The sequence below is a fragment of the Lepidochelys kempii genome, chromosome 1 (assembly GCF_965140285.1).
Source record: "Lepidochelys kempii isolate rLepKem1 chromosome 1, rLepKem1.hap1, whole genome shotgun sequence".
Taxonomy (NCBI): domain Eukaryota; kingdom Metazoa; phylum Chordata; order Testudines; family Cheloniidae; genus Lepidochelys; species Lepidochelys kempii.
The window spans coordinates 240035003-240058298 of record NC_136380.1 but is presented as its reverse complement, the minus strand read 5'-3'; the positions used below and the strand labels follow the sequence as shown (position 1 = coordinate 240058298).

The 23296-nt window shown below is 41.3% G+C and overlaps 1 protein-coding gene across 11 annotated transcripts in view; it reads left to right on the top strand.

Moving 5' to 3' along the window:
* Positions 1 to 23296, top strand: part of CALD1 (caldesmon 1) — a 236498-nt gene that overhangs the window by 82262 nt on the left and 130940 nt on the right. For all 11 annotated transcript variants that reach the window (XR_012155774.2, XM_073319335.2, XM_073319384.2 and 8 more), the window contains one exon: positions 11293 to 11398. The gene's annotated coding sequence lies outside the window, so the exon portion shown is untranslated. The remainder of the gene's footprint in view (positions 1 to 11292; positions 11399 to 23296) is intronic.

Below are 23296 nucleotides of genomic sequence, written 5' to 3'. Positions count from 1 at the left end.
ATAAAGCAGATGAAGAGAGAAATTAACAGTTATACGCAAGGGAGAGAAGTCTTGATCTCAGAGAAGATTTGAAATGAGATGATGAAAGTCAATGAGGTTAAGAGTTAAAGTAAGGTTGTTCCAATAGGAAATTCATAGGAGAAGATTCTATGAAAGCACATAGATTCTAGCACCCAAGATTCTGTGAGAGCACAGAAGACATGGGCTAAAAGCATGGAGGACAGAAGAGAGAGAAAAGGTTGGTGGGGTTGACTTGAATATCTCCATTGGAGGGTATGAAAAACTTGTACCAAATCTCGAGGTCCTAAAGTTTTTTATACGCTCTTTACTCAAGCAAATGCCCATCGACTTCAGTTAACTTTTATTTAATAAGGACTGAGTAGAAACTGAATAAAGACCTATACTTCCTAATTTGCCTAAAAGCAGGCAAATTGGGAAGTAAAGGTCCTTGTTCAGTTTCTGCTCAGTCCTTATTAAGTAAACATTAACTGAAGTTGATGGGTATTTGCAGTAAAGTTTATTCTCTACAGTGGACACTATTCATAGCCAGTGGTGAGAGAATCTTGCCCCAAGATTTGCCCAAAAGGAGCAATGTTGGCCTGAGAAGATCCTGCCAGATGAAACCTAAGGGCTTCTCTACACAGAGCAGCAATGTGCCCTACGGAGGTGCGATTTTTAAAAAAGTTCACTAATGTGCTGTACATTAATTGGTCCCAGTAGACCCTGCTGATGTGCATTAAAAGTTCCATAATGCACTTTTATGTAGTTCTATTTCAAATAATGTTAAAGTGCGCTAGGGAACTTTTAATACACTCTAGCAAGGTTTACGTGGACCCATTAGTGTGCAGCAGATTAGTGCACATTTTAAAAAATCACACCTCTGTTGTGCCAATTGCTGCTCTGTGTAGACAAGCCCTTAGTTAACATGGTGAGAGGGTCCTGATGAGACCATCAGCTGCACACATGCAATTCCCACTGAAGTTACTAGGGGTCCCACCTATATCGCTGGACAAGATGGTTAGATCCCAGCCGATGAAGAAATAATTAACAAAAGATTAAAAACAATAGTTAGACTATTAGAATGCTGTGTTGAATCAAAATATTCTCCTCATCCATGGGAGGAAATTAAAACAAATATAATTTTTCTATTAAAAATGTCATACATAAAATTAGGTGGCTGTACAACACTGTGTACTAACCCAATTTTATGACCATGGGCTGTCTGCAAATCTGTAAATACTTGATAAGAATAAAGTAAAACAAAAACAAAACAAAAAAATCAATGGAATGCTAAGCAATCCCTTGGCAACAAAGTCAGTGTTTATTTTTAATTAAAAATAACATAGCTGGGTTGACTTCAGTTTTCCCAGCTGCTATTCTTCCATCATAACAGCTCTCTGGCCTGTTTTCCCTTGCTGATTCCTTTCATCATTTGCACTTAGCTTGTATGTGTTACATAGATTTTATGAAATATTTCATACCATTTGGTAACAGAGCTAACAATCCAAATGAGTAGCTTGGGCTCAGGCATCTCCAAATAGATCACTGCTGTTTCTCGTCAGATACTCACCGACAGTACATCAGCCTGTCCCTTCCTTTTGGAAAGCGGTAGAGATGACATATAATTTTTCATATGAATAATGTCCCCATTGCACATCATTTAATTTTATTCACATGGCCCATGAGTAACGAAGTATTGAAACTGTACCTTGAGTTTTCAAATGTGGTGTACTCCAGAAGGCTGGACTGATCTGATTTGGAAAAGTTCAGAGAGCTCTAAACACACAGGACATTTTTTGAGACTGCTGGGAAGTCTGAGTATTTAATTTACACGATCTACCATACTTGCAAACTATAAACTAGATATTCTTTCTTCCCCTTGCTGGCACCTGTTAGGTCACAAGCCATCTCAAAGGGATTGGGATAGAGAAGGCAGGACCTTGCCCCTTCTTATCAGCACTGGCTAACAGAGCTGGCCATCGTTGTAGCGGAGAACACACTGCCCCTCCCTAAAGTTCGGGCTCATTTCTGGCATGGACTGAGTTAAAGATTTAAGTGTTGATATTTAAGGTCCCTAAGTATCTTATTGAGATTCTGGTGGTCTACATACATTCTCTGAAGCTAGAGAAAATTGTGGTTTTAGTGCTGGAAGCTTGTAGGATCAGGGCTGGCAATGTCCAAGTAACAAGCCATTACCACATTCATATAGACTGAACGATTGGCAGTGGAGATGGAATCCAGGACCTAGCATCAAAATGACAAGTCTCTACTATTTGAGCTAAAAGAGAGCTCCATTAGCTGGAAGGAAGTAGCAAGTTGTTTTAGTCACTGGAACCAGTTGCTAGAGGAAGACTTTTTGCTGTCTGCAACCTTCACACTTTAGATATACTAGAGACTTAGCCACTTTAAAAACAAGCCATTAGGATGATTCTTTCCAAATGAGTGAAGGTATCTGGGTATGTCATACTGCTATTAATTATTTTGTGGAATTTTAGCTGCACTGTGACAACAGTCATCTTTGTAATACCTTGGCACTTCTTCCTAGTTCCAACAGAAGTAGAAAGGCAAAGGCACATGAGCACAAAACATAACTAAACTTAACAAATAATGTTAATCAAACTTTTTTAAGTCTCAAAAAAATCTATTCTGGGGGGAAAGATTTAGGTTAGTTCATATGTTATCTGGACCAATTCACTCATCCCTATTTGTACGCTCCCTGAAAATGGGGTTTAACAGGTAGAAAGGCTGACAGTCTGTTCACTGCAGCAGCATAGAAGATATCCTAGGATGATCTTCTCAGTCTGGACTAGACAGTTCTGCCTTTAGCAATGTTGCCAGCTGCTGGGATTTTATTGTGAATCAGGTATGTTACAGGCCTACTTGAGTCCCTCTAGTGGGCAGTCACCAGTCTGTTTTTATGGACTCAATCTTTGGATCCTACTTGCTTCCAAGTCCACCGGTTCTGGGCAGCATCCAGACACTGCCTCTAGTTCTGCGCTCTTTGGCACACTCTTGGGTGCAGATCCTATACCTACTACCCCTCCTTGGGATGTCGGACTGTACAGTCCAGGGGCCCTCAGTCCTGAAACCACTGCCAAACCGTCTGAGCTTCCCCACCATCTTATGCACCATCTCCCTCATGGGCACTCCCGTTTATAGTTTAATGTTTCAGAGACATGTAACAGTTAAAGCAAGGAACACACAGGCTTTGCAAAGGTACTTCTTAACTATATACACACCTTACTTTTAGACAGCATGGGAGAGATACGGATCTATGATAAAAAGACAAACACCTGGTCACAGTTCCCTCCCTCAGAGTCCCCACCAGTCCAGAGAATCTTTTGGGGTTTGGTCAGTGTCATTCAGGGTCATTTGGGGTCAGGCCAGGTCCATTTGGCCCCCCACGCCTCTTGCTCAGTCTTCTGGTTCTAGCAATGCTCAAGAACAGGTCTCTTTTAAAAACAGACTTTAAAACCCACTTGTCAGGTGGTCAGCTGGAGAAACACCACAGCTGTTCAAGTCATATGCTCTTGCTGGGGAGGATTCCAGAACCCCCTTTGTCCACAAACAGGTTTCTGTGATGGAACCCAACTCCTGAGGCAAAAGGCCACTGCTGGAAGGGACCCCATTGTTCAAGTGAGTAAGAGCCATTCACTGCTGATGGCTCCTTGATTGCCTTGTTTCAGTTTCCTGGGCATAGCCTGTTTTCTGCTGCAAAATGGAAACTGTAATCTATATTAGAAGTTACAATCATGGACAGTGTTGATGAAGTGAAATGGAATTCATAATTGGACACAGGCATGTTCCCTAAATGGCCACATTTCTGCCCTGTCTGAAGATGAACAGAGAAAGGGGAACTCCTCCAGTACCTTAGGGAAGTTATAACACTGACTGATGAGATACAGCAGCTCTATTACCCTTTATTGATTTAAACATCATATATTGTATACTAAACATTCACCTAGCCAAACTGACATACAGTATTCAGAAAATGTGACAGAGTTACTTCAGATCTGTCACATCTTTCCCATTTAGATCACACTGGATGGGTACACATGGGGACTTTTTCTCTGCCTGCTCTGTCACCCTAAAACCTCTGGGTTTGAAATGTTGACCTGAGCCAGCCACTCCTTCCTCTCTTTGATCTGCTAGGGAAAGAGGAGGGCAGTCATACTACATCCCTTTATGTGTCAGCTATCCTGGCTGTGCATTAGGACCTCCCTGCCCCACCATTGGATGGTATAAAGAGCACCCCATTGATCAGATAGGGTGGTCAGAATAGACTTGGTTCCCTGCGATGATCTTAACCTTACAGTTTCTCCTGGACTCCACTTACCTGCCATCAGGTGGGGAAGGGATTTGCCCACCCTTTCCCCCCTGGCTTTGGCATGTGTTCCTAGGGTATTAGACCCCACCTATGGGATGTGTGTACCCTAGGAGGGCATTTCTCTTCCCAGGTGAGAGTCTTTAAATTTTCCCCCAAGTTGAGCCAAATTCCTCTTTCTGACCCCCTTCCTTTTGGAAGGGGTGGGGTTTCCCTCGTGGAAAAATGAAACTTTTCATAAAAACATGAGCACCCCCAAACTGAAAACAGACTGGTGTTTAAAACAAAAACTGCTGGGGGGAAAAATTGCCTGAAAACCAAAATGTTTAAGTTTTCTGATGAAAGAATGAATTTTTTGAGGAAAGCAGACACTTTGTGTATACATTTTCGTTTTCTCAAAAACCTAATTTTTCACTGAAAAAAGGTTTAGATGGAAAATTTTCAACCAGACCATTTGAGCTTTGCTTTTAAAAAAACCACAAAAACAAACAAACAAACACTCACGATTTTTAAACCAAGCTCTGATTTTTTGAGGGGGGTCAACTCATGATTTTTGAACACTTGGATTTGCAAGTGTGTGTTGGTGAGCACTTCCTGACGCATAAATGAGGAATGCACAGTCCTGCTCTCTATTAACAGAGCTGTGCAAAAAGTGTATAATGAAATTTAAAACCACATAAAACTTGGCTCTGACAGGTATCATTAGAAAATTGAAACAGACCTTAATTTTTACTCACCCTGAGTTTCCTCTTATTCAGTCCTAATTCACGATGAGTTCAGAGGGGGTTTAGTTTGAGCTGGAATTTTAAGGATTAGGTACCTTCCAAGTAAATCTGGATCAGTTTAAAGTTTTGCACCAAAACCATGGAAATGAATGTGAAGAGTTGAAATCTGGTGATTTTGGCCATGTCTCACTAAGAAAGTGTGATTTAGTTTAAATTGGAAGCTAAAATAAAAACCTCATTGGGTGCAAACCTAAAATTGCCCTGTGTCTCAGAATGTAGAAGTGGAACCAGATCCACAACTCTGCAGAGTTTGAGAGCATTCAGACCTGAGGTTTCACTCTCACTCATTATGGTGATGACACAGGGGACTAACAATGAAGATCCAGATCCAAACTTCCCTGAAGTTTGAGGCTGTTCTTGTCTGGGGTTTTCCTTCAGGCCCATGTCTAGTGAAAAACCCATGTGAAATGAAACCATAGGAAAGGTTCACAAAAAACCCCTGCTGGGTGAAATCCTTCATTTTCACATGGTTCTCTATGCTAGCCCCTTTTTATTTTCATTGAAGCTGTGAACAGCAGGATCTACAAATAGTAACTTTTAATGGTGGCACTACAATTGTCAGTCACACAGTTCTTCTTGGAAGCATGTTCATTTAATTATTCCTTAAAAGGATATAGCTTGCCAAACATTAATTCGTGTTTGTTGCAGCTTCCACCCCCACCCGCTCCAGTGTCGGCTTTGTTTCCATGTCTAATGACCAAGTTTTAAAACAGAAGAAAAATCACAGCCTCAGAAGAGACATTGCTAATGTTTTTACTGCTACTGACTCATCATCTTTCAGTTGCATCTGTTTTCTCATTTTGAGTAAATTCTATTATCTGCTAATGCAGATGATTTTAACTGCTGCCAAATAATTCTTTGAATCAGTTTCCATTTGCTTCCTGTTCAAATGACCATATCTTGCCTCATTATGCACTAATTCTTTACGGGTATTAATATTTGGATCACAGCTACGAGCATTCCTAAATCTTTTCCAAAAGGGACAATGAACTCCACATCCTGCTATCATTAATGCAGTCGGCAGCTGATCGTTTGGAAGGTTTGCAGTTAGCCAGCAGATTGAATATCTGTGAGATGCAGCTTTGCAAGTAATTTAGGATTTTTTTTATTAGCCGTAAAAGGGTTTGCTCCAATAGGGTATTTAATTGGAGACAAGTCTTTATCTACTGCCAAATTGTACAAGAGCTTATGTTCAATTTACAGCTCTGCAGAGAGAAACATGGCATGTTTTGACTTTTAATTTAAAAATGTTTATCCTTTCAGGTCCCAATCTGAGAGGGAAATTCCTTCTCTTGTTGGCTTTTCCTTACAGCACATGTTGCTGCTTTGCTAAGAAGATATAATTTCACAGAAACACACGGCTGCTCTGGAATATGCTTGGCCTGACCTTGCTCCCACTGAAGTCAAAGGGAGCTTGAACATTGACTTCCGTCAGAGCATCAGCTCTGCACTGACCCTGCTCGGGGTAGGTGTGGAGCATTGCACGTAGAAAGTAGCCTGGGGTATGAAGTGAGCAAGATGGAAGGAGCAGGGGATGATGAACTTGTATTAATGTGAGTGTTGTTGTGTGATTACAAAATGGCTTCTGCTAAGTAGCAGGAATAAGGTCAAAGAAGGAAACAAGTGCCTAATTTGCATGCCGAGGATTCCAGCCCATGTCCGCTCAGGCAGCCCTATGTGTCACCCTTTTGTGTGCCTGCTTGTAACGAAGGACTTGTAACTTACTTCTGCTCAGTGTGGTGGACTATACCTAGCGCTTAATCTTACAAGAGTGGCTGTGCTTCTTAGTCTCTGGACACAGCCAGCTTGTCCTCCTTGCACCATGCAAGGGCTTGTAGGCTCAGGTGTAATCATCACATCAGTGATGCTCATTTCTACTGGGAAATCCTGCCTCTGCAGCCCCTGTCAGTGTGGAGGGCCTTATCTGCAAAGGAATTGGGGTCAGCCTGCTGCAGAGATCAGGAGGCTATTGGAGAATCTGTGTGGGTAGTGCAGACTCCTGTACACTGTGGAGCCATGCCCAGTTCCAGAGGATCATTATGCATGCTGCCACGTCCAGGGAACTGAGAGTAGGGCAGAAGTAGGTACACCACTGGGTGGGTGAGCATGCACGCCATTAATCAGCTACTCCAGCCTCGAGTCTCCAAGGAGAGGCTGTTGGGGAATGATTTCTTTTCTCTTTACTTGTGAGGAGATCCACAGCACACATAGTAGATGCTCAGGCAAAGGCTTTGGGCACTGAGAATACTGTACTTTTCCCCTCCTCTCTCTCTCCACTTCCAGCTCCTGAATACAGCTGGAGCATCATGAGGATGATCAATGAGTTCCATTTGGCAGTCTGTGTGGCCTCACAAGGTGTAGTTCATACACGAAATACCACTGGGTGGAATGGTTCCTTCCTACCCCCCAAGTTCCCATAAGGCATGAATAAGTGTTGATATTTTTCTGCATCATTAAATTCCTCTTCAGACCAACTCTCCCAGAAAGACGAAGCTCCATTGAATGGGCTGAGCTACTCCATAACTCTGGTGAACTAACAGTGATAAATAATCACGTACATTTTTGAGGGGTGGGGGAGTATTTCACTGAAGTTCTGTGAGCTGTGTCCTAATAGTTATAGGACCACAGTAAAAGACCTGTGCTTCAGCTGTGGTTGAGATGGCACTTTGACTCTAGCCCCTTGCTTCCCTCACTTGTGAAGTTCTCAGAAAATGAGCTTTTGATCTGAAAGTTTTCATGTTTTGTCTCACACATTTTCTACTGAGATTGTAAGTTCTTTGGGGCTGGGGACTGCCTTTTGGTTCTATGTTTGTAGAGCACCTGGTCCATGATTGGGGCTGCTAGGAGCTGCTGCAATACAATAATACAGAAATTTAGATACTTAAAGTGGCTGAAGCAATTTTGTTTGAATGGAGGCAAAAAGCTTTAAGAAATATGAGCCTGCTTCAGCAAAGCACTTGAGCATGTTTCTTAAGCTTTTCCCTGTTCAGCAAACCACTCAAGCATGTGCCTAAGTTGAAGTCAATGAGACTTAAGCGTGTGCTTAAAATTAAGCATGTGCTTAGTTCAAAAGGTGTCTAGCAGTGTTATTTATTTGATGTTCATCTTTGCATCTTAATAAACTGTTTGTAAGTGGTAAGATGAACAGTGAAAGAGACTTGCTTTAAACAAAACCTAGATTGCATGAAAAACAAACTGCACAGACACCTGTTTGGGTAACACTGGATGAGGACTGTGCTGCCCATATCCCTCTTTTCTATCAGCAACTCTTATTTGCCAGACATTATAATTAAAGGCTTCCTTTGTTGAAAATGATTGAACGTGTGAGGAAATCTTGGAATGCTTTATTTAAACCCTCCCTCAGTAATGTCTTCCTATATAAATAAACTACATGGCAATCCAGCCATAAAAACTGAAGGAAAAAAGAAATCTGGAAGAACTGAATAAACAAAGAAATACTTTACCTAGACTGGTTATTTAAAGATGGTTTCCTGCTTCCAGTCTCACAACTCAGTGAAAAAAATGAATTTGCAAGAAAGCCAACACTGGCAGCACTACTGTTGAAGATTAAAAATTTACAGACAAAGATGTCCAGCCTTAACTGGAATGAGCTCCCAACTCAACAGCCACTCTCCAGTTTTTGTTTGTTTGCTTGTTTTTTGTGATCCAGAGTAACAGTCTCCCATTCTGATCTCACTGGCATAAAACTGTTGAAGTCAATGGAGTTTCACCATCCTAAAAACAGTAACTGAGGGCAGAATCAAACACTCAGGGCCCAATTCTTAGCTGCTTTAAATGGGCATAGCTCTGTTGGGTTGGCAATTAAATGACTGGAATGTTACTCGGGAGACCTTCCCAGCTCTGCCACTCTCCTGCTTGGTGACCTTGGGCAAGGCATGTCACCTCTTTGTGCCTCAGTTTCCCCATCTGTAAAATGAGGATAAAGATACTGGCCTCCTTGGTGAGACACTTTGAGAGCTGCTGATGAAAAGTGCTGAAGTACAGCTGCTATTTTTGAAATCAGTGAAGCTGTGCTGTGTTACATCAGCTGAGAATTTGGCCCGCTGTGAGCCTGATTGTGATCTCAATTACTTTGGTTTAGCAATGCTGTAACTCCTTTGCATAAATGAGATCAGAATTTGAGCCTGATACTTTGGATCAGTGAATCAAAGGAACTGGAGGGTGACACCAATTTAGCTGAGATGATGACAGTATGGCCAAAACATAGCAATATGTAGCAGAGAAGGGTCTAAGCCATGAAGTTTGGATTCCAACCCAGTTCTGAACTTTCCTCAGATTCAGGATGTATGGATGGGAGAACATTTTTATAACATCAATAAAATGTCTGTTGACATTCAGTTGAACTTCATTCAGCAAAAGTAATTTTCAGGGTGGCGTGAACACCAAGCAGAATGGCAAGACCGGGTTCTGTGACTTGAATATTGCTAAGAGTGTGGGAAGGAGAAGGGAACTACTTCATAACATTGTCCCCATATTTAAAAACCTTGAGAAGAGATTGGAAGGAAAATAGGTATGGCTGGAAGCAGAAAGTTCCCTATAGACCCAGAAACCTTTGTACTCCATGATCTGAACCTTGTCAAGGGTCCCAGGAATTGTTGTAAGTAGTTCCTGGTAAGGAGTTCTGCATTGGCCATGTTGTGCATACTGTGAAATTCGAAATAGGCAAATAAATTCACCATTTCAGAGTGCTATACAAGTATGAGTGAGCTCAGTACCTTGGAAAGGATTACCTTGGGTACATGAGGCAGGGTTCTGCCGAGAGAGATGGGCCTGATGCACTTCTCACTCCAGGGTAAGTCCGCAGTAATTACACTGAAGCAAAAAATTTGAATCAGGTTCCGGGTCCCTCTCCTTAGATCTTGGTTGAGGTGATTAAGGGTGTCCTTACTCAGGTACACTTTGACGTTCTGTATATCTAGTAATCTTTATTATACTACAAGTAGAGATGAGCCTGAACTAAAAGCCTGAAATAGGATGCTCCTTACTTTGTGGAAATTCAGTTCTCAGTTTTGCATCTGACCTCAGCCTCTATAATGGGTTGAATCAAAACTCTGTATCTGACCATCCCCATGCTTCAGGCAACATGAATCAAAAACACGAGTCTGTAAAGTCTAAGGACCAGAGTATGAAACTTTTACTCAACTTGGTGAGCAGTAATTCACATGTAGAGCCCCAGGAAGTTACTTTCTGTGTGTAACTGCCTACTAGCATAAGTAAAGTTTCCACAGTCTAGCACTAAAAGAGTAACAAAGATTAATAAACAGTGGTAACTCTAAATTATACATTTATTTAGTGCATTGCATGGGTCCTGGGATGTTGTTCTGCATATGGAGGTGCATGATTCTGAAGAGAATAGTCCAGGCTCTCTGAAGGTGCACAGCATCATTTAACACGACAATTTTCTATGATGCCACAGGAGTGGCAGGTTGCTTATGTCCACAGCATTCAAGGAGGGAATGCAGATGGAAGTCAGTGTATAGCAGACATACATCTATGGTGAATTTAGGAGTCTTACACACTGATAGAAATGCAAGATGGAAAATTATTTTTGTGGGAGATTTTCAAAGGCAGAAAGGGGAGTTAGGTGCCCAAATGCCATTGACTTTCAATAGGTGTTGGGCGCTCGTCTCTCCTTTGTGGCTTTGAACATCTTCCCTAAGTCATTTTCTCTATCTCCCTTTGTCAGTACAGGATTGTTCTCTACCGTAGGTTCTCCAGCTTTGCTCTGTTCAGTTTTAAATTATTCAAATGAAGGGCTCCTGCCACCACCCTGGAAGACTAATCTACTGTTTTAATAGAGATCATTGTTATTGCATGTTTCCTGATATCCATTGTAAGTTCCTCCGGCTCCTTTACTTGTAGTTACAGCCTCTGGGATTACCCTAAACAGTTGTCCTCTTTATATTAAGAGTTCATCTCAATTGTTCTGTTGTCAGTGGCATTCATGTTGTTAGAGTCTAGCTGAATGTTGATAATAGATGCTTTTGTCTGTCATTTTTGGAATGTTTTGCTGTATTTTCTATATTTTTAAAATCTCAATAGTGCTTTCTACTAAGAATAGTTCTCTGAACAGAAAAAGTATTCCTTGAAAAAGCATTTTGTGAGCATTATCATAAAATCATCATCACTAAACATTTCTCTGCAACTATTATTTCTTTACAGTGATCACACACAGTGCTCTAGAGACATCATTCCAAATTCATTCCTTAGCGCTCAGCAGCTGCTGTGTGATTGACAGGCCCAGAAGCGTGCATCTGATTGCTTTCATGTGAGTATGATTAAAGTGACTACCTTTGAATTCCTTGCCAATAGCAGCTGCACTGTTTTTGGCGTGCTGCCTTAGCGACTGATCCAAAGCCCATTGGAGTCAGTAGATAACTCCCTTTGACCTCAATGGGCATTGGATCAGGTCTTGAACTTGTATATTTTTGGAGACACTACAGTAGACTACTTTCTGCATTGTGGCTTATTGGTGATGTAGTAGAGATATAAAGCATTGTATGAACTACTTGAATTTTGCAATAATTACTTCTTGGGGATGTGGAAAATGTTTTCAAAGCTGTACGTATTTCTTCATTTGATCTTAGCAGTGTTTTCTTGTGTCTTTTTGGTGTTCTAAAATTTCTGCTTCCTGAATCTGCTATTAATCCTAAATCATATTAAGTTATGTGAATAAGATTTGTGGCTGTGATGTTAGACTCCTGTTTCTTTTACTCTTTACTCAACAAACGAACTATGAAGGAACCACACAGGCTGTGGGGTTCAAATAACCATGTCTACTAAATAAACACAATATGCAAAGCTGAGCTACATATACACACTGCTGTCCTGCTTGGATTCTGGAACCCAGAACCCAGTGAACTCTGCTAGAGGGCTCACAAACTTTTTGAAGAGAGAGTTTCCAGTTTCTGTGTACTATAACCCTGAAATATTTTCAAACGGAAATTCAGGCTGGATATGTACTGCAGACTGTATTGTATTATACTTGACATTAATGCAGTGAGAACTTCTTTTTAAACAAGTTCCTTTATTCTTAAACTTGCATCCATGTAACAACTCCAACTCAGAGCCTGCTTTAATTGCTGCAGCAGCTTTCTATCCTGATCAGTTTTCAGAGCCTTCATTGTTATGTGAAGTGCTTAGCTGCATTTTAGGTGCCTAAATCCCTTTAACAATCTGACCCAAGAAGATTAAGACCCAGATTTTCAAATGCTCAGTACCCACAGATAAGGCAGGATTGTCAGTGTCCTGAGCTCTTCTGAAAAAAACCCCAAAACCAAGCAAGCAAGAATAACAGTAACACAAAAACAAACAAAAGGCTGTTTTCATGTTCAGTTTTGGTTGTAGAAAACCTGAATATTTTGACATAAATAGACATATTTCTTGAGAATTTATATTTTGTTGAAAAAGCCATTTTACACTGGAAAAAAACATTTCCATGCAAAATTGGTGACTAGCTCTTTTATTGACTTTTTGAAGTTGAAGACTACACCATATACATTTGGAAGGATATGGATAATTTTTCTTTAGATCTGCAGTAAGGTATTGCACTTAAAATATGACCCCAGTGTCAGGAGGCATTAATGGACTCCAAATGGATAGATCCTATGTATACAATGTCGTTAACAACAATTGACATTTACCACTCACTACACAGTGTTATCCACAGTTATTTTCTTTACTTAAGACTAGACAATAATTGCAGTATCTGTGACACCAGTTAGTAGTAACTTCTGGTAAACATAAATGTGTTAATGGGGTCTACCACTGTAGAAGCAAACAAGTGTATTTTTTAGATCTGCTAGAATGAGTTTATCCTTGCAAGAAAACAACAATTTAGGGTTGCCGATGGGCCAATGTCATCATTGGTGTAACTGCAATGACTTCAGGGAAGTTTCACCAGGGATGATGTTGTCTCATTACAGGCCTAATCCAAAGTCTATTGAAGTCAATGCGAGCAAAGCTAAAGGTGAATCAGGGGCTGGAGGATCGTGCTCGCACTGCCCTGTGTTATGGGAATTCTGGGCTGCATAGCAGCCGTAGGCAGCCCAGGGAAGGCTGCTGTCAGTTGGAGCATTCTCTGAGTCTATCTGCCTTAAAGAGGTGGTCACTGAAGCCCCCAAAGCACTCCAATCTGGGTAGTACACAATCTGGCCAGAGCCATCTTTGCCCCCTCTCCCCTGGGCTGACCTGATGTGCTGCATTTCATAGGAGACACAGCACCAAATCTATCTCCATTTCTTCAAAACAGGATGATCTGGAAATTCTGGCTCACCCCCATAAACTGGTTCTTCAGCAGAATGAGCTTCCCTATAGAATCTGGGACTTTGTGTGAGTGCTAGCCTGCACCAATGCCACATAAAAGTTCTTTGTTACAGTCTAGCCTCTGGTGGTGTTTTGTGTTGCGTGACATTTTTGGAGAGGTGCGAGTGTAAGTGCGGTTGGAGTTTTGTTTAGTTTAATACCAGACAGGCTCGTTCAGGAAGTGATATCATTCATCCTGACGCAGTTTGTAGTCCCATGAAAATGTGATGACTGCCTTTCACTGGTCACTCAGCCTGATTAGTGGTGTAACTCTGCTGCTAGGAAAGGTTTTACTAGCTGCATTAATGAAACACGGAGCTAACGGGCAGCTGAAACAAAGAAAACTAGTATGTTAATTGCAGAAAGTAATGCATCACTTAAGGATGACCCTAAACAATCAAACCTGCTGTGACTCGCCCAAAATTTGAGGTGAGAAACATTCTTTATTTTTTTAATTCAGGAATCATACCACCTAGGAATTGTGAAATTGACACCGAGTAATTGCCAAGAAATCTGCTTCTGATAAAATTGTTTGCAAGACAAAGTTTAAAAACAAAACTTTCTGAATAAGCATAGTGATCAGGTATAGGAGCAGGTTCACTGCTATGCTCCTCTGTTTTTGTGCTGCTTGTGTGATGCAAAAAAGACTGGAAACTATTCATATCTTCCCAGCGGGTGCAGAGCAGATGTAGCTGGTAGGAGAGGAGGTGGCAGCTATCCTCAGCTGACAAACAGTCCCTTAGCTGTGCCAAACAGATATCAGCCAGAGCAGAAAAATGTATTCCGTAGTCTTGTAGGTGATATTAACTTTCTAAGGCAGGAAGGCCCAGAGATCCTCAAAGATACCCTTGAGGATCTGGGCAAAGTGTCATGTAAAAGTTAGACCCATGAATTGGGAGTTGGGATTCTTGGATTTTATTCCCCAGGTCTACTACTAACTCCTGATTTCTATTCCCTAGCTCTGTCATTATAACTTGTGACTTTAAAATTGAAATAACAATACTTACTATTTGAACCTCACAGGGATGTTGTGATGCTGAAGCACTTAATGTTTCTGAAGCACTTTGAGATCCTTGGGCAATGCTATAGAAGTATATATCCATCATCATCATCTGTAAAACGGCATTGGTAATATTTACCTAATGCACAGGATGGTTTGAGACTTCATAGGTGTTTTAAAAATATTTTAAGATCCCTGGCTGAAAGATGCTCTGTGAATGTTCTGTAATTCTAGATTCGCTGGAAGCGGGAAGCACCAGAAACCTCAAAAAAAACCTCCTCTTCTTAGGATACTTCCAACCCGGTTTTGTAGACCCAAGTGGTTTAGATTAGAAGATAGTACCATTCAGTATGCATGAGAACCTTTGGGTGTTTATCCAAACTTAGCGTGATCTCTATATCTCTTGAAGTTCTCTATTTAACTGGTTTCCATTCACGGCCAGATTTTGCATCTCTTTCTCACATGAGTGAGAGCTGCCAGACCCAACATGTTAAAGTATTTGGGTCTGATTTCCTTGTACATTAAGGTCCCTTTATACACTTCAGGCAGCGTAAAGGGGCCATAAAGTGAAAGTAAATTACATTTAGGTGTATAAATGAAACAGAGTGAAATTAGGCTTCCCTGAGTTACTTTAGCTCTGACCCTGAAAAACCTTTCAGAGTCTATGCAGGCAGTTCTTTGTTTTAGAAGAGCAGATCTCCCAAATTGCAAAAGATTACCTGAGGCAAATGACATTTGAGTGAAGATTCTTTTCCATCACACTTGGGATCCCTATATCTTTATTACAAGCTCCATTTACTTGTCAGACACCTTCAACATTGCTTGTTTGGTTTGACCGAAGGGGAAGGGTGAGAAACTTTAATTGAGACTTCTACATTGAAAAATAGAACAACAAATATTTATTATATGAAACATATAAAAGCATCACACTTGTTGGTTTGGGTCTTTGAAAATATTTTGGGGTAGGAAAAACTGTTATCCATCATCCAGCCTAATTTTGAAAGTCTGATACAAATTGAGACTGACTCTTATTGAAGACCTGATACAAATTTGCTGTGACTTGGATACCAGCTGTTTCTCCGACAGGGTACAAAGGCACATAACTAGAATAGCATCTTTTGTGGAAAGTAGGGTTTCCCATTGTGAAATGTGTGAGCCTGAGGCAGAAAATTGCAGTCCTTAGTTATGTGGCATGTGCAGTCTAAAACATGTCTGTGGGGCTTTGGCGGTCTTTTTCCTGTTTGTTTTTTCCTCAAAGGTTATCCTACCTATTCTGAAGCCTACTTGCCTTTTTAGTAGTTTCATCAGTGAAAGACAAATCTAAATATCTTTTCTTTTTGCCTTGCATTAAAGCTGAAGATAACCTACTGATTATTTGTCTTTAGAAAGGTTTGTATGAACATTTGCTTTGGTTTCAATCCACTTAGGTTCAATCTTCAAATCTCACAATAAAACTCAGTTTTCCTTTTTATTTGCTGAATTCCACCAGTCATTTTTGATTTCTTACTATATTGTTTCCATTTTAAATCTTCAGGCAAATGTGTATAAATAAAATAACCAAACTAAGTATAAATGTAACTGAATGAGAATTTGAAATGACCTCACCTCTGCAGCTTGCCTAAGAGATGATAAAAACTATGATAATGATAATAGTTACATGATAGTAGTCTATGAAATGTGCAGGATGTAAATGTTAAGAATGGAGATAAATTATTTAAAGTGCTACATTGGGAGTAATAAGAAAGGTAAAATTTAGGCTGAATATCAGGAACATTCTTCCAGTGAAATCTTTTAGGACCAGTGGTACTTAAACTGGGGTCCATTGACCACAGAGAGCTGTCTGGTCACAAGTTGCTGGCTTTTCCTCCTTTATTTCCAGATGCTAAACTGCATTAAAAAATATCTAAAAAAAGGGATACTTTGTAAAGGTTGATTTTCATAGGTGCTGCACATGTTCAGTGCCTCTTGGTATGAAGTGAAGGATATTGGTTCTTTCCTGTTTGTCAGTGTGGTGGGGTGGTCACCCTGCCCTGCCTCAAAGGGCTTAAAACAGCCCTAAGAGAGGGCTGTAGCCGGAGGAAAGCTAGGCTGATTGGGGGAAGTAGCCACAGGTGCGGCCATGCTACAATCAGGCCACAGCTGGCCCCATAAGAGGGCTGTTAGCCAGGAGCTGAGAGAGACACTCTCTCTAGCTACAGGGAGAGAGAGGAGGACCTGGCTGCCTGGGAAGCTGAGGAGGGTACCTAGGGCAGAGCAGTGCTGGGGAAGGGCAGAGGGAGCTGTAGCCTAGCAGAGCCCCAGGCTGCAGTCTGAGGTAAAGGCCCACAAAAGGGTACTAAGGCTGCAGAGGAGCAGCCCAGACCTAGACAGGGGCAGCTGCTCCGACCCCCCCTCCTTGCCTATGATGAGTGGTACAGACTGCAGTCTGCCCCAGGGAGTGGGGGCTAGATGGTGACTGACAGTAGCCACTGGGGCAAGGGAGGGTTGGGAATTCCCCTGAGAGGGGAGACCCAGACTGAGGGGGTACTGCCAGGGGCCAGAACCCTAATCTAGAAGGGCACCGGGGTCCGGGAGGGGCACAGGGCCAGCAGCAGGTGAGACGCTGACTGGCAGAGGGCAATCCTGGCTGACAAGAGCTAATTCCCTGGACAACCAGCAGGAGGCGCTGCAGCGGTGAGTTGTTGCCCTGTTAGAGTCAGTCATGCCTGTCAAGAAGAAAGCCTAGGCTGACCACTCCAAAGTGGAGGTAGTGTCTTTGGTGCTGGATGTGTCCTTTATTTCAGCCAGATTTGTGATGTGAAGATTTGAAATATGATATATTGAGGTAAGATAACTGGCAGGGGTGTCACAAAGATATTGCCAGTCCCTCTACAGGGATCATGGAAGTCTCTGGAGAAGCATCTGTGTGGGATGGTATACTGGGGAAATCAGGCTCATACTGAAGTGTTGAATATGTAGAAGAAAAATGAGGTATGGCTATAAGAGTGTATCAGGAATAGAGGTTCTCACTGATGATTGTGAGAGAAGGGCAGAGTTAAGGTTGTGTGTAGAATTTTAACTTCTTCCTTTGAACTTCTTGGAGTACCACATTTTTAAAAAAAATCAGATGCCAATAAGACTTCACAATGTAACAATTATCTTTTTTATTCACTGCCAAAATTATAATGAAGCACAGAAGATTCCAGTCACTCCTCGTGAGTAGGTCTCTGCCGTTTCTTCTGTAAACATTCAAACAGATGTTAGATAGTAAAATTGTAATGATGTGAAGTATTTATTTAAATCTGTTTTACCAGGAAAGTCTAAGTGGCTGAAGAACATCTTGTTTTCATGAATGTGCAGAGGGGGTATAACAAACAAAGGTCTGCACACAAAACTCAAAGAACAAAAGGTGATCAGAAGACGTTCCTCACGCTTTGGCTAGCTTTTTGCTCTCATTTACATCAATACAAACCTGGAACAACTCCCAGAAGAGCAGAATTTGGCCCTTCCCTTTGTGCAGTTGAGGCTGGATATGCAAACTTGGTGATAGCAAGTGTTAGTTGTAGACACAATCAAAATAAAGATGTGCGTGTGGAGCTGCAGTATATAATCGGTTGATCTAATAGAGCAGCTATCTGTAGCAAAAAGTCACATCTCCACGTAGGTAGGGGTGGTGACAACTTCTAGAGAATTTTTAAGCAATAGGATTATTGTACACAAATGACCTAATGACAACTGTGCAGTGATAGGCTGTGTTAGCCCAGCTTACAAAAAGCTGTGTGGTTTCACAATCAGGAATTACATTGTAGCGCTGAGATGTGGTATCTAGGAGATCTCATCGCACCTTTCACAAGAGAAGAAATGGTAGCCCTCATATCCCAACCAAATTTAGTTGTTTGTTTTTATCATTTGGTCTACATAAACTCCCTCTAAATTTCCAAATGTATAAGGCATTTTTCTTCATTTACTGTTTTTTTTTTAAAACTGTTGCATACTCTTGCTTTCTGCTGTAAAACAGCTGCCATTTCCACCCCAGAGGTAGCTGTATTTCAACAGTGAAATGATTCTCACTTCCCCCCTCCATATAGGAGATAGTAGGAGCTCTATATTCTGTATTCGCCTTCACTGGTTCACTTGTCACCTGGATTACTTGGGGGCATTTACAGAAAGGCTGAAGTCAATTGAAATGGGAAGGGGGCACTCATCCCACCAGCCAAAGAGGAGGAGAACTGTTGGATGGTACTGTTCACCCAGCCGTGAAAGAGGATGGGTAACGCTCTGCTTTTAAACAAAAGGGAGAAGCTGTCCCCTTAAATCCCTGTACTTTAACTTAGTTTTACACCCAGGAGAGGGCAGGTGATGCCACCACTCATACTAGATTGAGTAGTGGGGAAAGTGGGTGTGGAGGTGACAGCTGTGGCCAGGTTTTGGTACTTTAGTGCAATCTAATGAATCATAGGACTGGAAGGGACCTCGAGAGGTCTTCTAATCCAGTCCCCTGCACACAAGGCAGGACTAAATATTATCCAGACCATCCCTGACAGGTGTTTGGAGATTTTTAAAAGCAGGTTAGACAATGATGGAGATTCCACAACCTCCCTAGGCAATTTATTCCAGTGCTTAACCACTGTGACAGTTGGGAAGTTTTTCTAATGTCCAACCTAAACCGCCTTGCTGCAATTTAAGCCCATTGAATCTTAGAATATCAGGGTTGGAAGAGACCTCAGGAGGTCATCTAGTTCAACCCCCTGCTCAAAGCAGGACCAATCCCCAATTTTTGCCCCAGATCCCGAACAGCCCCCTCAAGGATTGCTTCTTGTCCTATCCTCAGAGGTTACCAAGAACAATTTTTCTCCCTCCTCCTTGTAACAACCTTTTATGTGCTTAAACTGTTATGTCCCTTCTCAGTCTTCTCTTCTCCAGGCTAAACAAACTCAATTTTTTAAATATCTTCCCTCATAGGTCATGTTGTCTAGATCTTTAATCATTTTTGTTGCTCTTCTCTGGACTTTCTCCAATTTATCCACATCTTTCCTGAAATGTGGCACCCAGAACTGGACACAATACTCCAGTTGAGGCCTAATGAGCATGGAGCGGAGCAGAAAAATTACTACTTGTCTTGCTTACAACATTCCTACTAATACAAAAAAAGCAAACATTCTGGAATGTAACAGTGTTACCCTGTTGACTCATTTAGCTTGTGATCCACTATGACCCTGAGATCCCTTTTCTCAGTACTCCTTCCTAGGCAGTCATTTCCCATTTTGTATGTGTGTAACTGATTTTTCCTTCCTAAGTGGAGTACTTTGCATTTGTCCTTATTGAATTCCATCCTATTTACTTCAGATCATTTGTCCAATGTGTCCTGTTTGTTTTGAATTTTAATTCTATCCTCCAAAGCAGTTGCAACCCCTCCCAGTTTGGTATCTTCCACTAACTTAAGTGTACTCTCTATTCCATTATCTAAATCATTGATGAAGATATTGCACAGAACTGGACCCAGAGCTGATTCCAGCTTGACTGTGAACCACTGATAACTACTCTGGGAACAGTTTTCCAACCCCCCTTGTAGCAGCTCCATTTAGGTTGTATTTCCCTAGTTTGTTTATGAGAAGGTCATGTGAGACAGTATCAAAAGCCTTACTAAAGTCAAGATATACCACATCTATCACTTCATCCCTATCCACATGGCTTGTTACCCTGTCAAAGAAAGCCATTAGATTGGCTGGACATAATTTGTTCTAATAATAATAATAATAATAATCAAATAATCAAATCCATGCTGACTATTACTTATCACTTTATCATCTTCTAGGTGTTTGCAATGCTCCATTATCTTTCTGGGTGCTGAAGTTAAGCAGATTGGTCTGTAATTCCCTAGATCATAGAATCATAGAATATCAGGGTTGGAAGGGACCCCAGAAGGTCATCTAGTCCAACCCCCTGCTAGAAGCAGGACCAATTCCCAGTTAAATCATCCCAGTCAGGGCTTTGTCAAGCCTGACCTTAAAAACCTCTAAGGAAGGAGATTCTACCACCTCCCTAGGTAACGCATTCCAGTGTTTCACCACCCTCTTAGTGAAAAAGTTTTTCCTAATATCCAATCTAAACCTCCCACACTGCAACTTGAGACCATTACTCCTCGTTCTGCCATCTGCTACCATTGAGAACAGTCTAGAGCCATCCTCTTTGGAACCCCCTTTCAGGTAGTTGAAAGCAGCTATCAAATCCCCCCTCATTCTTCTCTTCTGCAGGCTAAACAATCCCAGCTCCCTTAGCCTCTCCTCATAAGTCATGTGTTCTAGACCCCTAATCATTTTTGTTGCCCTTCGCTGGACTCTCTCCAATTTATCCACATCCTTCTTTAGTGTGGGGCCCAAAACTTGACACAGTACTCCAGATGAGGCCTCACCAATGTCGAATAGAGGGGAACGATCACGTCCCTCAATCTGCTGGCTATGCCCCTACTTATACATCCCAAAATGCCATTGGCCTTCTTGGCAACAAGGGCACACTGCTGACTCATATCCAGCTTCTCGTCCACTGTCACCCCTAGGTCCTTTTCTGCAGAGATAGTCCTTATTCCCCTTTTTATAGCTGGAGACTTATATTTGCCCCTTTTTCCAGTCCTCTGGAATCTCTCCTGTCTGACTTTTCAAAGATAATTGCTAATGGCTCTGATATCTCATCTGTCAGCTCCTTCAGTATTCTAGGCAGTATTTCATCAGGCCCAGCTGACTTGAAGATATCTAACTTGTCCAAGTAATTTTTAACTTGTTCTTGTTTTAGTCTCTGATCCAATCTCATTTTCATTGAGATTTACTATGTCAGATGTCCAATCACTGCTAAACTTGTTGGTGAAAACTGAAAAATGTCATTTAGCCTTTCTGCCATTTCTACATTTGTTTTTCCCTCTGGGGGAATATTCTCTGGGAGAAGTGGCTCATTCAAGTATGATTGAGAATTGGTCTTAGACAGTGAGAGCATGGGACATCCATGAATTCCAGAGTGATGTGTCTAAGGGTTATAAAAAAACAGTATCTCTCATGTCCAGCCGCTCAGTGACTCCTGCCATATGCTAGTGCAGTATTCTTGCTGGCCCACTGTCTTGCAGTGCCTGTTTTAAGATTATATCAGTTTAGTGGATGCTAACCATCCAGAAATATTCACTATGCCCAGCATCCCTCCTGGTGACTCCAGCAGTTCTCATAACTCCCCTTCACACCCCTGCAAGCTCAAGTCCTAAGGACCAGATTCTGCATCCCTTCTTTAGGTTTGTAGAACAGTCATGTGTGAGTCATCCCAATAGTTTCAGAGAGACAACTCAGGGAGTAAGGCATTATTCAGCATGAGTAAAGATGGCAGAATATGACCCAAAGTGACTGAATACCAAGTGCTAGCTTCAAACAAATTTCATCGCACTGAGTAATAACCTACTCCTCAAGGGTAAGGGTAAGGTACTATTCAGTATGAGGAACACTGCTGGAATCTGGTGCAAAGAGAAGGCGCATCTCTCCCCCCCAACCCCCAAAGAACACATTCCAGCAAGAGAGTGAAGCTGAGATCTGTGCATCAAAGTAGGGTTACCTAGTAAGATAAAGCACACTGTTTTTCCTATCAGTGTTAGTCCTATCAGAGGACTGTAAGCAACAGTCTGGTTTAAAAGAGATAAGCATGCTCAAGTACCAACCAGACCTAACCTTGCTTACATTTTAAAGCCTTGCTTGAAGGGGCCAAAATCCCTCTACTTAAAAGACTTAATTTCCAAGCAGTATGAATTATACAGCAACCATACAAACCATGGCTATACTATAGTGTACATATGTTTGTTCTTTAGTCTGTAAGAAGAGGATGCAGAACAGGAGGTCATTTGACTTACAACCAGTAATTTTGTTTTTTGTAATGTTCCTTTTAACAAATGCAGTTTAAATGGATTTGTTTATATGGCTTGGGATTGGAAAGGCCCAAACTAACCAGATTTTACACAACGTGGCTTTCTTCCAAATTAATCTAAAATATTTTAATCCCTCTGGAGTTTCTTTATCCTTGGCATCTGTGTTATAGTGGAGACACATTTTTAACATTTCTTTGAGAAAATTACCTTTCTTTCCTTCCAACTGTACTTGGTGAGGTCAATGGAGCACTGTTATACTCTATTTAAGCATCTGAGATTCATCACGTATCTGCAGACCAGAGAGAATCATCATAAAAAAAATCTAATGAATGGCAACTGTTAGCCAAACAACTGAGTCCCCTAACCGACATTGGGATTAGAAATTAAAACAAAAACTCCTGCAAAATATAGTTTTGACACTTCAGCTTTGTACTATGAAGAGTTAGACTCTACTAAAAGATGGTTAAAAGAGGGTGTAAGGCAGGGCTGTCCTTAGGATTTATAATGGGGCCTTATGCAGTATTATTAAACTGGTGCCCCTATGCCCAACAGCCTAGGTTTGCATATGTATTTTAGATCAGGGTAGTCTTTTGAAGGATTTATTTAAAAAACTATGTCTGAAGCTCCAAGCATTTGAGGCTAAAGATGAATACTCAGATTGTGCATCTAAATCTACGCAAGGGTTTTTTAGAGATGCAATTTTATAATCTTCAGCAACACTAATGAAATTTTTAAAGCAAATTTTAAACTAAGGTCCTGTAGACTAACATGTTCTGAGTAATTACAGTAATGCACAACTGTTTGTCAGTAAATTCAGAAACTGACAGTATGTATCTGGGGGTTGGCAAATGCCTGTTAAATGGCTTCCTTACCACTTGATGATCACTTTAGATAAGCTATTACCAGCAGGACAGTGGGGTGGGAGGAGGTATTGTTTCATATTCTCTGTGTATATATAAAGTCTGCTGCAGTATCCACGGTATGCATCC